This window comes from Garra rufa, chromosome 2, assembly GCF_049309525.1.
Source record: "Garra rufa chromosome 2, GarRuf1.0, whole genome shotgun sequence".
Lineage (NCBI taxonomy): Eukaryota > Metazoa > Chordata > Actinopteri > Cypriniformes > Cyprinidae > Garra > Garra rufa.
Window position 1 is genome coordinate 11,390,523 of NC_133362.1, and position 15,000 is coordinate 11,405,522.

Below are 15,000 nucleotides of genomic sequence, written 5' to 3' on the forward strand. Positions count from 1 at the left end.
TGTCCACCAGTGTATATACAATCCACAGAAAGTGTAATCCAAAGTTTGCAGGTGGTGAATGGAAAGGTGAGCTCTAAAATTAGCAACTCCTCAATCCAACAGTTTGGTGACTGTCCTTTGTTTGTCATGCTGCTCTCTTATACAGTTGTACTTCCTGCTTCCTGTCATGTGTCTAGTCACATGACAGGCCAACCATCCATTTATTAAAGACACATACACTTAAAATGTTAAGAGTAATAAAATGGCCTAAAAAACATGTAAAACACTTAAAACTCTATAATACATTTAAATGATTGTAATAAATAGAGCGGTAAAACACGTCTTTCTAAAAGCCAGCATATTATATAAATAGTGAAGAAAAGGCAAAAGCTTACAGCACCTGGTATTCCCAGGCGGTCTCCCATCCAAGTACTAACCAGGCCCGACGCTGCTTAGCTTCCGAGATCAGACGAGATCGGGCGCTCTCAGCGCGGTATGGCCATAAGCGAGGGCTGCTCCAAAAAGTGGGCTATTTAAAGATCTGCCTCCGTAAAAGCCAGCATATTATATAAATAGTGAAGAAAAGGCAAAAGCTTACAGCACCTGGTATTCCCAGGCGGTCTCCCATCCAAGTACTAACCAGGCCCGACGCTGCTTAGCTTCCGAGATCAGACGAGATCGGGCGCTCTCAGCGCGGTATGGCCATAAGCGAGGTCTGCTCCAAAAAGTGGGCTATTTAAAGATCAGCCTCCGTAAAAGCCAGCATATTATATAAATAGTGAAGAAAAGGCAAAAGCTTACAGCACCTGGTATTCCCAGGCGGTCTCCCATAAAAGTGTAACAATCGGCCTTATCAGCCGAGTTACAAGACTAAAATGGGGTCAGATTTAACTGTGAGAGATGACTAGTGGTTAAAAGAATGAGACATAAAAGAAAATTGGTTTAAATAGATTTGGTGTATTTACAAGGTTCACATAAAAGACTTTAAAACAACACGATAAAACTAGGTAAACTCTGTTAAAAGAATACAGTTCATTTGTCCATACCCTAAAAACAGGTAAACTCTGTTAAAAGAATACAGTTCATTTGTCCATACCCTAAAAACAGTCCAAGAACCCCAGTGTGTTTATAAGTCCAATGTGAGTGTCCACCAGTGTATATACAATCCACAGAAAGTGTAATCCAAAGTTTGCAGGTGGTGAATGGAAAGGTGAGCTCTAAAATTAGCAACTCCTCAATCCAACAGTTTGGTGACTGTCCTTTGTTTGTCATGCTGCTCTCTTATACAGTTGTACTTCCTGCTTCCTGTCATGTGTCTAGTCACATGACAGGCCAACCATCCATTTATTAAAGACACATACACTTAAAATGTTAAGAGTAATAAAATGGCCTAAAAAACATGTAAAACACTTAAAACTCTATAATACATTTAAATGATTGTAATAAATAGAGCGGTAAAACACGTCTTTCTAAAAGCCAGCATATTATATAAATAGTGAAGAAAAGGCAAAAGCTTACAGCACCTGGTATTCCCAGGCGGTCTCCCATCCAAGTACTAACCAGGCCCGACGCTGCTTAGCTTCCGAGATCAGACGAGATCGGGCGCTCTCAGCGCGGTATGGCCATAAGCGAGGGCTGCTCCAAAAAGTGGGCTATTTAAAGATCTGCCTCCGTAAAAGCCAGCATATTATATAAATAGTGAAGAAAAGGCAAAAGCTTACAGCACCTGGTATTCCCAGGCGGTCTCCCATCCAAGTACTAACCAGGCCCGACGCTGCTTAGCTTCCGAGATCAGACGAGATCGGGCGCTCTCAGCGCGGTATGGCCATAAGCGAGGGCTGCTCCAAAAAGTGGGCTATTTAAAGATCAGCCTCCGTAAAAGCCAGCATATTATATAAATAGTGAAGAAAAGGCAAAAGCTTACAGCACCTGGTATTCCCAGGCGGTCCCCAATAAAAGTGTAACAATCGGCCTTATCAGCCGAGTTACAAGACTAAAATGGGGTCAGATTTAACTGTGAGAGATGACTAGTGGTTAAAAGAATGAGACATAAAAGAAAATTGGTTTAAATAGATTTGGTGTATTTACAAGGATCACATAAAAGACTTTAAAACAACACGATAAAACTAGGTAAACTCTGTTAAAAGAATACAGTTCATTTGTCCATACCCTAAAAACAGGTAAACTCTGTTAAAAGAATACAGTTCATTGTCCATACCCTAAAAACAGTCCAAGAACCCCAGTGTGTTGATAAGTCCAATGTGAGTGTCCACCAGTGTATATACAATCCACAGAAAGTGTAATCCAAAGTTTGCAGGTGGTGAATGGAAAGGTGAGCTCTAAAATTAGCAACTCCTCAATCCAACAGTTTGGTGACTGTCCTTTGTTTGTCATGCTGCTCTCTTATACAGTTGTACTTCCTGCTTCCTGTCATGTGTCTAGTCACATGACAGGCCAACCATCCATTTATTAAAGACACATACACTTAAAATGTTAAGAGTAATAAAATGGCCTAAAAAACATGTAAAACACTTAAAACTCTATAATACATGTAAATGATTGTAATAAATAGAGCGGTAAAACACGTCTTTCTAAAAGCCAGCATATTATATAAATAGTGAAGAAAAGGCAAAAGCTTACAGCACCTGGTATTCCCAGGCGGTCTCCCATCCAAGTACTAACCAGGCCCGACGCTGCTTAGCTTCCGAGATCAGACGAGATCGGGCGCTCTCAGCGCGGTATGGCCATAAGAGAGGGCTGCTCCAAAAAGTGGGCTATTTAAAGATCAGCCTCCGTAAAAGCCAGCATATTATATAAATAGTGAAGAAAAGGCAAAAGCTTACAGCACCTGGTATTCCCAGGCGGTCTCCCATCCAAGTACTAACCAGGCCCGACGCTGCTTAGCTTCCGAGATCAGACGAGATCGGGCGCTCTCAGCGCGGTATGGCCATAAGCGAGGGCTGCTCCAAAAAGTGGGCTATTTAAAGATCAGCCTCCGTAAAAGCCAGCATATTATATAAATAGTGAAGAAAATGCAAAAGCTTACAGCACCTGGTATTCCCAAGCGGTCTCCCATCCAAGTACTAACCAGGCCCGACGTTACTTAGCTTCCGAGATCAGACGAGATCGGGCGCTCTCAGCGCGGTATGGCCATAAGCGAGGGCTGCTCCAAAAAGTGGGCTATTTAAAGATCAGCCTCCGTATAAGCCAGCATATTATATAAATAGTGAAGAAAAGGCAAAAGCTTACAGCACCTGGTATTCCCAGGCGGTCTCCAATAAAAGTGTAACAATCGGCCTTATCAGCCGAGTTACAAGACTAAAATGGGGTCAGATTTAACTGTGAGAGATGACTAGTGGTTAAAAGAATGAGACATAAAAGAAAATTGGTTTAAATAGATTTGGTGTATTTACAAGGTTCACATAAAAGACTTTAAAACAACACGATAAAACTAGGTAAACTCTGTTAAAAGAATACAGTTCATTTGTCCATACCCTAAAAACAGGTAAACAGTGTTAAAAGAATACAGTTCATTTGTCCATACCCTAAAAACAGTCCAAGAACCCCAGTGTGTTGATAAGTCCAATGTGAGTGTCCACCAGTGTATATACAATCCACAGAAAGTGTAATCCAAAGTTTGCAGGTGGTGAATGGAAAGATGAGCTCTAAAATTAGCAACTCCTCAATCCAACAGTTTGGTGACTGTCCTTAGTTTGTCATGCTGCTCTCTTATACAGTTGTACTTCCTGCTTCCTGTCATGTGTCTAGTCACATGACAAGCCAACCATCCATTTATTAAAGACACATACACTTAAAATGTTAAGAGTAATAAAATGGCCTAAAAAACATGTAAAACACTTAAAACTCTATAATACATTTAAATGATTGTAATAAATAGAGCGGTAAAACACGTCTTTCTAAAAGCCAGCATATTATATAAATAGTGAAGAAAAGGCAAAAGCTTACAGCACCTGGTATTCCCAGGCGGTCTCCCATCCAAGTACTAACCAGGCCCTACGCTGATTAGCTTCCGAGATCAGACGAGATCGGGCGCTCTCAGCGCGGTATGGCCATAAGCGAGGGCTGCTCCAAAAAGGGGGCTATTTAAAGATCAGCCTCCGTAAAAGCCAGCATATTATATAAATAGTGAAGAAAAGGCAAAAGCTTACAGCACCTGGTATTCCCAGGCGGTCTCCCATCCAAGTACTAACCAGGCCCGACGCTGCTTAGCTTCCGAGATCAGACGAGATCGGGCGCTCTTTTTTTTTTTTTTTTTTATTAAAAAAATTTCATAATACAAATTTTCCAATGTGTGCTTCACATTAGAAGTCTCACGACATAAAAGAAATAAACATGAAAAAATACATCACATTATCATCAACAAAGCAAAAGGAACACATTAACAATAAGATGAATTTTCAACCAATAGAAACATCAACAATACAATATAGTTGTCCACACAAAGACGAAAGAAAAGAAAAAAAAAATTTAAAATAAGATAAAATATAATCTACTCATCTCGTATTTTTTGTTTAAAATCATGCCTTTTATACTTAAGATTTAGAAAGCTCTTTCTCTTCCTGGCAATTTGCACATGAAATTCTCTAAAACATTACAAACTGTTGGTGTAAAAACATCATAAAAAGCTTTCAGCATATTTTCACTTTTAAAATACACATATAATTGTTCTACATATACTTCTATTTTCCTTTTAAAAACAGTCCAAACCTCTAACACCATTTTTTCTTTTTTGGCCACAATTCTTCTTTCCCAAATTGCGCTTTTCATTAACATTATACACAGATTTATAAACTTTTTGTGTTGACCCTTCTTTTCCCAACCAAACATCACTACTCTTTTCCATTCCATTACACTTTCATCCCAACCTTCGCTCACATCTTTAATTAAACATTTACATTTCCTTAGAAAATCCTCCAATTCTTTACAATATAAAAACAAATGTAAAATCCCCTCTTCTTTTTCATGACACACTTTACACATTGGATTTTGTTCCATTCCCACCTTGTTTAAAACAGACTCAGTAAAAACCACTTTATGCCTTATAAAATATTCCAAACATCCTAACTTTGTTTCAACACACCTCCCCCTCATGTTTCTCCATATACATTCTTCTTTTAGATCCTTGAATTTTTCCACCCAGTACTTATTTACAATCGGCTCTTTAAAAACACCATCTCTAAAAACACAATAAAACATTTTTACAGTACATTCTTTAAAATCATACATTTTTCCCCCCAGTTTCACAAAAATATTTCCCTCTGTTTGCTCTCTTTCCATACTCTCTATTCTTTTAATCCACTCTTTGGGTATTGCATTTTTAATAATTTCATATTTATTTGTTATTTCTTGTTTACTGTATTCTTCTTTTGCTTCCTCCATCGCATCCACAATATATTGTATCGGTAAAAAGCCCTCTTTAAATTCATACAAAACATCTCTCACTCTTGTTATCCCCACATCCATCCATTTTTTAAAAAATATTGCTTTCTCTTGTTTTAAAATGTTGTTATTTAAGAACAGAGGTTGATTTAAAATGTTTTCTCTTCCATGCGGATTGTACTCGATTTTCGTTAAAAAATTCCCCCAGGCACTAAAAATTTCTCTATAAAATTCGGGTAATCCTTCCGTCATCCAAATTTTTGTTGTCATCCATAATATTCCGTCCCCCATGTTAAAATCCCCACATTTGTTTAAAAAGTATTTCATTGTTTTTTTCCACTCAGTTTTGTTATCTTGTTGCAGGTATTTCTTAACAATTTTTACTCTCAACGCATTTTTTCGCTGTTCCACATCCATTAAACCTAAGCCCCCCTTCTCTATCGCCCCTAAAATCGTATTATGTGCAATCCTTGCTGGTTTCCCCTCCCATAAAAAGTCAAGAAAACATTTCTTCAACCTCCGTTCTGTCCATAAAGGTATTTCAGAAACATATAAAACATACCAAAGTTTAGAAACCATTAAAACATTCAATATTAAAACCTTCCCCTTCAAGTTTAAAGTTCTCAATTTCCAAAAATTTAATCTTCTCTCTATATCTGTTACTAGTTGCTCCCACATTTCATCTCTTACTTTCCTCTCATTCTTTCCCATTACAACTCCTAAAATCCTCATTTCTTCCACTTCCTTAAAATTAAAACAATCCATTAAAACCATAGCTTTACCAAATCTCATATATACCGTTTTCTCCTCATTTACTTTACTTCCAGACCCACTACAATATTCTTTTACCAACTTCATAACTTCTTTAACACTCTCTTTTCCCTTTACAATTATTGTTGTGTCATCAGCATATTGAAAAACTTTCCCCTCAGCCTTATTTCCCTCAATTTCTATCCCTATTAATCTTTCATTCTGTTTTATAGCCAGTCCCAAGGGTTCAGAAACAAGTGAGTACAATAATGCTGAGAGTGGACAACCCTGTCTTATTGACCTTGTTATTTTAAAACACTCTGTTAAAAACCCATTACATTTTATCTTTGTTAGTGCACCCTTATATAAAATCTCAACGCATTTAATAAAATTTTCCCCGAACCCAAAACTCCTTAAAACCTCAAATAAATACCCGTGCTCAACCCTATCAAAAGCTTTTTCAAAATCCAAACTAATTATATATCCTTCTTCATTTTTTTCTTTCATGTACCATATCGTGTCCCTTATACTCATTGTTATGTCGGCTATATCTCTTCCTTTGACTCCATATGCTTGGTTTGTTTTAATTATACTTGGCATTACTTCCTTTAATCTGTTTGCTAAAACCTTCGCTAAAATCTTAAGATCTGTATTCAACATCGTGATTGGTCTGTAGTTTTTTAGATCTACTTTTTCTCCTTTCCTTTTATATATCAATTTCATTAACCCCATCCTTGTTCTTTCATTAATCTCTTCCTTTTCAAAAATTTCTTTAAAAACCTCATTTAAAATCTTTGTTAAAACTTCTTTAAAACAGACATAAAATTCAGTTCCCAAACCATCTATTCCTGGACTTTTCTTTTTATTCAGTTGATTTATTGCTCTTTCAATCTCGTCTTCCCTGATTTCTTGGTCACATTCTTTTTTATGTTCCTCACTTACTTTTGCTTTTATCTGATTCAACAGTTCCTTTTTTTCCTCCTCTTCCACCCCCCTTGCACTAAACAGATCCTCATAAAAATTCTTTATTTCTTTTAAAATCTTTTCATTCCCTTCTACAATTTCCCCATTTTCCCCTCTTATTTCTTTTATCGTTTCAGCTTTCCCTCTCTTTTTTTCCAGATCAAAAAAGAACTTTGTACATTTTTCTCCCTCCACCACATATTTTGCTTTGCTTCTTAACCTCGCCCCCTCATATTCCTTTTCTTCTATTTCTTTCAGTTTCCCCTCCATTTCCTTTATCTTTTGTATGTCTTTAAATTCTTTATTCAATTCCATTTCCAAACTTTCCTTTATTCCTCTTTCTTTGGATCTTTTGCATTTCTGAATAGAACTACAATACCTGATTGAGAATTTTTTGATTAAAAACTTTACACTCTCCCACCATATTCTCTTATCCTCTTCATACATTCCATTTTCCTTTTCTTTTTCTATAATTTCTTTCACTTTTAAAACATAATCTTCATTCTTTAAAATCTGTGTATTTAAAATCCATACTCCAGGACCTCTTTGCATTTGACTCCAGTCCAACTTAAAAGATAAAATCTTATGATCGCTAAAACTTGTTTCTTTGTACTTAATATTTTCTATAAAATTCTCCACATTTCTTGTACATAAAACAAAGTCAATTCTAGTTTGGCATACAAACTGCCCTACTATTTGTCTTCTCGAAAATTCTTTTTTCTTTTCATTTCTTTCTCTCCACACATCTATCATATTGTTTTCATCCATTAATGCTTTTAATTCTTTTCTTCCTGTATCTGTTTTAAAAACCATTCCTTCAGCCATATCTTGTTTACTAAAAACTGTGTTAAAATCCCCCATCATAATTATTTCTTTATACTTCTTTACAATGTTTCTTAAAACATTAAAAAACTCTTTCTTTTCCTTCTCTTCCACTGGTGCATGTACATTCGCTAAAATAATTTCACGTCCTTCATAATTTACTTCTAATACCATACATTTCCCTATCTTATCTTTATACACTACTTTGCTTGCATTAAACACATCTTTCCTCATTAAGAACGCTACACCTCTTCCAAGCCTTCCATCCCCATTGTTATATAAAATATCTCCTTCCCATTTCTTTTTATAGTCCATCATCACACTCTCTTTCCAATTTGTTTCTTGCAAAGCGATAACATCTTCTCCTTTGCATTTTTCTTTCAGTCTTTCAAATTTTCTCATGTCCATCAATCCCCTCGCATTAAAAGTAACACAACTTAAAACCATTAAAAGAAATAAAAACAAATACCTAGAAAACATTATACACCATCTTCTCCCTCCAGCCCACTTAACACTTCATATCTGTTTACATTTGTCATTATTTTTTTCTTGCATTTTCCACATTTGGTTTTACCTTTAAGGCTCTCCTTCTAATTAGTCCTCTCCCCTCTCTGTCCTTTCCCATGTTGTCCATCTTTGCTTGCTCTCCATTGTCTGTTTCTTTGTTTTGATTTCCCATTCTTTGTCCATCTCTCTCTACGTCGTCCAGAAAACTTTTAGAAGTGTCCAATGTTTCCATTTCTGTCCAGTGGGTGTCTTGTTGTGTTGCATGTTCCTTAAGTTCATCGTTCCCTTTTTCTTCTTCTCCTTCCTCTCGGTTGCCTGTTGCTCCTTCTGTTTCTTTTTGTTGTAATCCTTCCTCTTGTGTTTCGCAAGTTTCTCCGTCCTCCTCGTTGTTTCCTTCACGCACCTGTCCGTCCACCTGACTTTCCGTGCCTCCTTCCTCGTCCTCCATCCAACACTCACACTTATTTAAAATTTGCTGACACTCCGGGCACCTGACTGCGTTACAGTCTCTTGCAAAATGTCCCCTTTCATCGCACTTGTAGCATGTAAACTCAGGGCACTCTTTTAGCAGGTGGTCTGGGCTCATGCACAGTCTACAGGTCTTCACCTGGTGGCTGTGCATCACCCTAAAATACTGCAACCCTTCTGCCGTTTCCAGCCTCGTGCTGTAAGGCAATGATGCTACCTCTTTAGGGAACCTTACCTTTAGGAACCTTGTTCCATCCTCTATTTCAGTGCCCGGGTAGCATCTTCTTTTAATTTTTGAAAGAGGTTTAACTCCCCATCCTTCCAATTTTCTAATAATTTCAGTGTCGTCCAGGTAGACGGGCAGGTGCATGAAGGAAACAACGTAATCTCTATTTTGCAGTTTTTTTTATTTCACAGTTCACCCCTTTAATTGTCAGTCCATCGATTAAATCCTCACACGATTCCTCCTTTTCCATTGTTAATTCAAACTCTTTTCCTTGTCTTGGCCTTAACGCTAGAATTTTTCCATTTCCACACTTGTCCGTCACTGCTTTAATAATATCCACAGCTCTCACCTCATTTACATGTTCCACATTCACAATCAGTGTTGCCTCCTTCAAATATTTCTTTCCACTTGGGTTGTCTCTTGCGTCTTGTTTTTTCCTGTATCCTGCTCGTTGTTGATAGTCCAGTCCAGTGTTGTTTGCCATGCATGTCTCTCCGCCCAGTCCAGTGTCATGTACCATTCGTGTTCCTCCAGCCGGTCCTGTGTCATTATCCATTAATCCGTCCATTTTAAAGAAAAAAAAGCAAAAAAAGGTTAACCACCCTCCAGCCAACCGAGATGCTGCTGTTGGGTGGTTTAAAACTAACAAAAAAGCACAAAAAACTTAAGTTGAAGTAAAAGAAACACAAAAGAAAAATAAACAAAATGGAGGAGAGCCTTCCTCTCCCAACTGCAGCCAACTCACTTCCTGTAGCTCTCTAGCGCCTCAGGTGGGGGTATGGCCGTAAGCGAGGGCTGCTCCAAAAAGTGGGCTATTTAAAGATCAGCCTCCGTAAAAGCCAGCATATTATATAAATAGTGAAGAAAAGGCAAAAGCTTACAGCACCTGGTATTCCCAGGCGGTCTCCCATCCAAGTACTAACCAGGCCCGACGCTGCTTAGCTTCCGAGATCAGACGAGATCGGGCGCTCTTTTTTTTTTTTTTTTTATTAAAAAAATTTCATAATACAAATTTTCCAATGTGTGCTTCACATTAGAAGTCTCACGACATAAAAGAAATAAACATGAAAAAATACATCACATTATCATCAACAAAGCAAAAGGAACACATTAACAATAAGATGAATTTTCAACCAATAGAAACATCAACAATACAATATAGTTGTCCACACAAAGACGAAAGAAAAGAAAAAAAAAATTAAAATAAGATAAAATATAATCTACTCATCTCGTATTTTTTGTTTAAAATCATGCCTTTTATACTTAAGATTTAGAAAGCTCTTTCTCTTCCTGGCAATTTGCACATGAAATTCTCTAAAACATTACAAACTGTTGGTGTAAAAACATCATAAAAAGCTTTCAGCATATTTTCACTTTTAAAATACACATATAATTGTTCTACATATACTTCTATTTTCCTTTTAAAAACAGTCCAAACCTCTAACACCATTTTTTCTTTTTTGGCCACAATTCTTCTTTCCCAAATTGCGCTTTTCATTAACATTATACACAGATTTATAAACTTTTTGTGTTGACCCTTCTTTTCCCAACCAAACATCACTACTCTTTTCCATTCCATTACACTTTCATCCCAACCTTCGCTCACATCTTTAATTAAACATTTACATTTCCTTAGAAAATCCTCCAATTCTTTACAATATAAAAACAAATGTAAAATCCCCTCTTCTTTTTCATGACACACTTTACACATTGGATTTTGTTCCATTCCCACCTTGTTTAAAACAGACTCAGTAAAAACCACTTTATGCCTTATAAAATATTCCAAACATCCTAACTTTGTTTCAACACACCTCCCCCTCATGTTTCTCCATATACATTCTTCTTTTAGATCCTTGAATTTTTCCACCCAGTACTTATTTACAATCGGCTCTTTAAAAACACCATCTCTAAAAACACAATAAAACATTTTTACAGTACATTCTTTAAAATCATACATTTTCCCCCCCCAGTTTCACAAAAATATTTCCCTCTGTTTGCTCTCTTTCCATACTCTCTATTCTTTTAATCCACTCTTTGGGTATTGCATTTTTAATAATTTCATATTTATTTGTTATTTCTTGTTTACTGTATTCTTCTTTTGCTTCCTCCATCGCATCCACAATATATTGTATCGGTAAAAAGCCCTCTTTAAATTCATACAAAACATCTCTCACTCTTGTTATCCCCACATCCATCCATTTTTTAAAAAATATTGCTTTCTCTTGTTTTAAAATGTTGTTATTTAAGAACAGAGGTTGATTTAAAATGTTTTCTCTTCCATGCGGATTGTACTCGATTTTCGTTAAAAAATTCCCCCAGGCACTAAAAATTTCTCTATAAAATTCGGGTAATCCTTCCGTCATCCAAATTTTTGTTGTCATCCATAATATTCCGTCCCCCATGTTAAAATCCCCACATTTGTTTAAAAAGTATTTCATTGTTTTTTTCCACTCAGTTTTGTTATCTTGTTGCAGGTATTTCTTAACAATTTTTACTCTCAACGCATTTTTTCGCTGTTCCACATCCATTAAACCTAAGCCCCCCTTCTCTATCGCCCCTAAAATCGTATTATGTGCAATCCTTGCTGGTTTCCCCTCCCATAAAAAGTCAAGAAAACATTTCTTCAACCTCCGTTCTGTCCATAAAGGTATTTCAGAAAAATATAAAACATACCAAAGTTTAGAAACCATTAAAACATTCAATATTAAAACCTTCCCCTTCAAGTTTAAAGTTCTCAATTTCCAAAAATTTAATCTTCTCTCTATATCTGTTACTAGTTGCTCCCACATTTCATCTCTTACTTTCCTCTCATTCTTTCCCATTACAACTCCTAAAATCCTCATTTCTTCCACTTCCTTAAAATTAAAACAATCCATTAAAACCATAGCTTTACCAAATCTCATATATACCGTTTTCTCCTCATTTACTTTACTTCCAGACCCACTACAATATTCTTTTACCAACTTCATAACTTCTTTAACACTCTCTTTTCCCTTTACAATTATTGTTGTGTCATCAGCATATTGAAAAACTTTCCCCTCAGCCTTATTTCCCTCAATTTCTATCCCTATTAATCTTTCATTCTGTTTTATAGCCAGTCCCAAGGGTTCAGAAACAAGTGAGTACAATAATGCTGAGAGTGGACAACCCTGTCTTATTGACCTTGTTATTTTAAAACACTCTGTTAAAAACCCATTACATTTTATCTTTGTTAGTGCACCCTTATATAAAATCTCAACGCATTTAATAAAATTTTCCCCGAACCCAAAACTCCTTAAAACCTCAAATAAATACCCGTGCTCAACCCTATCAAAAGCTTTTTCAAAATCCAAACTAATTATATATCCTTCTTCATTTTTTTCTTTCATGTACCATATCGTGTCCCTTATACTCATTGTTATGTCGGCTATATCTCTTCCTTTGACTCCATATGCTTGGTTTGTTTTAATTATACTTGGCATTACTTCCTTTAATCTGTTTGCTAAAACCTTCGCTAAAATCTTAAGATCTGTATTCAACATCGTGATTGGTCTGTAGTTTTTTAGATCTACTTTTTCTCCTTTCCTTTTATATATCAATTTCATTAACCCCATCCTTGTTCTTTCATTAATCTCTTCCTTTTCAAAAATTTCTTTAAAAACCTCATTTAAAATCTTTGTTAAAACTTCTTTAAAACAGACATAAAATTCAGTTCCCAAACCATCTATTCCTGGACTTTTCTTTTTATTCAGTTGATTTATTGCTCTTTCAATCTCGTCTTCCCTGATTTCTTGGTCACATTCTTTTTTATGTTCCTCACTTACTTTTGCTTTTATCTGATTCAACAGTTCCTTTTTTTCCTCCTCTTCCACCCCCCTTGCACTAAACAGATCCTCATAAAAATTCTTTATTTCTTTTAAAATCTTTTCATTCCCTTCTACAATTTCCCCATTTTCCCCTCTTATTTCTTTTATCGTTTCAGCTTTCCCTCTCTTTTTTTCCAGATCAAAAAAGAACTTTGTACATTTTTCTCCCTCCACCACATATTTTGCTTTGCTTCTTAACCTCGCCCCCTCATATTCCTTTTCTTCTATTTCTTTCAGTTTCCCCTCCATTTCCTTTATCTTTTGTATGTCTTTAAATTCTTTATTCAATTCCATTTCCAAACTTTCCTTTATTCCTCTTTCTTTGGATCTTTTGCATTTCTGAATAGAACTACAATACCTGATTGAGAATTTTTTGATTAAAAACTTTACACTCTCCCACCATATTCTCTTATCCTCTTCATACATTCCATTTTCCTTTTCTTTTTCTATAATTTCTTTCACTTTTAAAACATAATCTTCATTCTTTAAAATCTGTGTATTTAAAATCCATACTCCAGGACCTCTTTGCATTTGACTCCAGTCCAACTTAAAAGATAAAATCTTATGATCGCTAAAACTTGTTTCTTTGTACTTAATATTTTCTATAAAATTCTCCACATTTCTTGTACATAAAACAAAGTCAATTCTAGTTTGGCATACAAACTGCCCTACTATTTGTCTTCTCGAAAATTCTTTTTTCTTTTCATTTCTTTCTCTCCACACATCTATCATATTGTTTTCATCCATTAATGCTTTTAATTCTTTTCTTCCTGTATCTGTTTTAAAAACCATTCCTTCAGCCATATCTTGTTTACTAAAAACTGTGTTAAAATCCCCCATCATAATTATTTCTTTATACTTCTTTACAATGTTTCTTAAAACATTAAAAAACTCTTTCTTTTCCTTCTCTTCCACTGGTGCATGTACATTCGCTAAAATAATTTCACGTCCTTCATAATTTACTTCTAATACCATACATTTCCCTATCTTATCTTTATACACTACTTTGCTTGCATTAAACACATCTTTCCTCATTAAAAACGCTACACCTCTTCCAAGCCTTCCATCCCCATTGTTATATAAAATATCTCCTTCCCATTTCTTTTTATAGTCCATCATCACACTCTCTTTCCAGTTTGTTTCTTGCAAAGCGATAACATCTTCTCCTTTGCATTTTTCTTTCAGTCTTTCAAATTTTCTCATGTCCATCAATCCCCTCGCATTAAAAGTAACACAACTTAAAACCATTAAAAGAAATAAAAACAAATACCTAGAAAACATTATACACCATCTTCTCCCTCCAGCCCACTTAACACTTCATATCTGTTTACATTTGTCATGATTTTTTTCTTGCATTTTCCACATTTGGTTTTACCTTTAAGGCTCTCCTTCTAATTAGTCCTCTCCCCTCTCTGTCCTTTCCCATGTTGTCCATCTTTGCTTGCTCTCCATTGTCTGTTTCTTTGTTTTGATTTCCCATTCTTTGTCCATCTCTCTCTACGTCGTCCAGAAAACTTTTAGAAGTGTCCAATGTTTCCATTTCTGTCCAGTGGGTGTCTTGTTGTGTTGCATGTTCCTTAAGTTCATCGTTCCCTTTTTCTTCTTCTCCTTCCTCTCGGTTGCCTGTTGCTCCTTCTGTTTCTTTTTGTTGTAATCCTTCCTCTTGTGTTTCGCAAGTTTCTCCGTCCTCCTCGTTGTTTCCTTCACGCACCTGTCCGTCCACCTGACTTTCCGTGCCTCCTTCCTCGTCCTCCATCCAACACTCACACTTATTTAAAATTTGCTGACACTCCGGGCACCTGACTGCGTTACAGTCTCTTGCAAAATGTCCCCTTTCATCGCACTTGTAGCATGTAAACTCAGGGCACTCTTTTAGCAGGTGGTCTGGGCTCATGCACAGTCTACAGGTCTTCACCTGCTGGCTGTGCATCACCCTAAAATACTGCAACCCTTCTGCCGTTTCCAGCCTCGTGCTGTAAGGCAATGATGCTACCTCTTTAGGGAACCTTACCTTTAGGAACCTTGTTCCATCCTCTATTT

The 15,000-nt window shown here is 36.2% G+C and overlaps 8 non-coding genes across 8 annotated transcripts; all 8 read right to left on the reverse strand.

Annotated features, from left to right (window-relative positions):
* Positions 1-367: 367 nt before the first annotated feature.
* Positions 368-486, reverse strand: LOC141326768 (5S ribosomal RNA). Its single transcript, XR_012354118.1, has one exon. It is a non-coding gene; the product is annotated as a 5S ribosomal RNA (ribosomal RNA).
* Positions 487-570: 84 nt separating this feature from the next.
* On the reverse strand, positions 571-689 carry LOC141326779 (5S ribosomal RNA). The gene has a single exon (XR_012354129.1). It is a non-coding gene; the product is annotated as a 5S ribosomal RNA (ribosomal RNA).
* An 801-nt stretch (positions 690-1,490) lies between these two features.
* On the reverse strand, positions 1,491-1,609 carry LOC141326791 (5S ribosomal RNA). Its single transcript, XR_012354140.1, has one exon. It is a non-coding gene; the product is annotated as a 5S ribosomal RNA (ribosomal RNA).
* Positions 1,610-1,693: 84 nt separating this feature from the next.
* On the reverse strand, positions 1,694-1,812 carry LOC141326802 (5S ribosomal RNA). The gene has a single exon (XR_012354151.1). It is a non-coding gene; the product is annotated as a 5S ribosomal RNA (ribosomal RNA).
* Positions 1,813-2,612: 800 nt separating this feature from the next.
* LOC141327852 (5S ribosomal RNA) lies at positions 2,613-2,731 on the reverse strand. The gene has a single exon (XR_012355124.1). It is a non-coding gene; the product is annotated as a 5S ribosomal RNA (ribosomal RNA).
* An 84-nt stretch (positions 2,732-2,815) lies between these two features.
* On the reverse strand, positions 2,816-2,934 carry LOC141326815 (5S ribosomal RNA). Its single transcript, XR_012354162.1, has one exon. It is a non-coding gene; the product is annotated as a 5S ribosomal RNA (ribosomal RNA).
* An 84-nt stretch (positions 2,935-3,018) lies between these two features.
* On the reverse strand, positions 3,019-3,137 carry LOC141326820 (5S ribosomal RNA). The gene has a single exon (XR_012354167.1). It is a non-coding gene; the product is annotated as a 5S ribosomal RNA (ribosomal RNA).
* An 801-nt stretch (positions 3,138-3,938) lies between these two features.
* Positions 3,939-4,057, reverse strand: LOC141327840 (5S ribosomal RNA). Its single transcript, XR_012355113.1, has one exon. It is a non-coding gene; the product is annotated as a 5S ribosomal RNA (ribosomal RNA).
* Between the last annotated feature and the right edge of the window lie 10,943 nt (positions 4,058-15,000).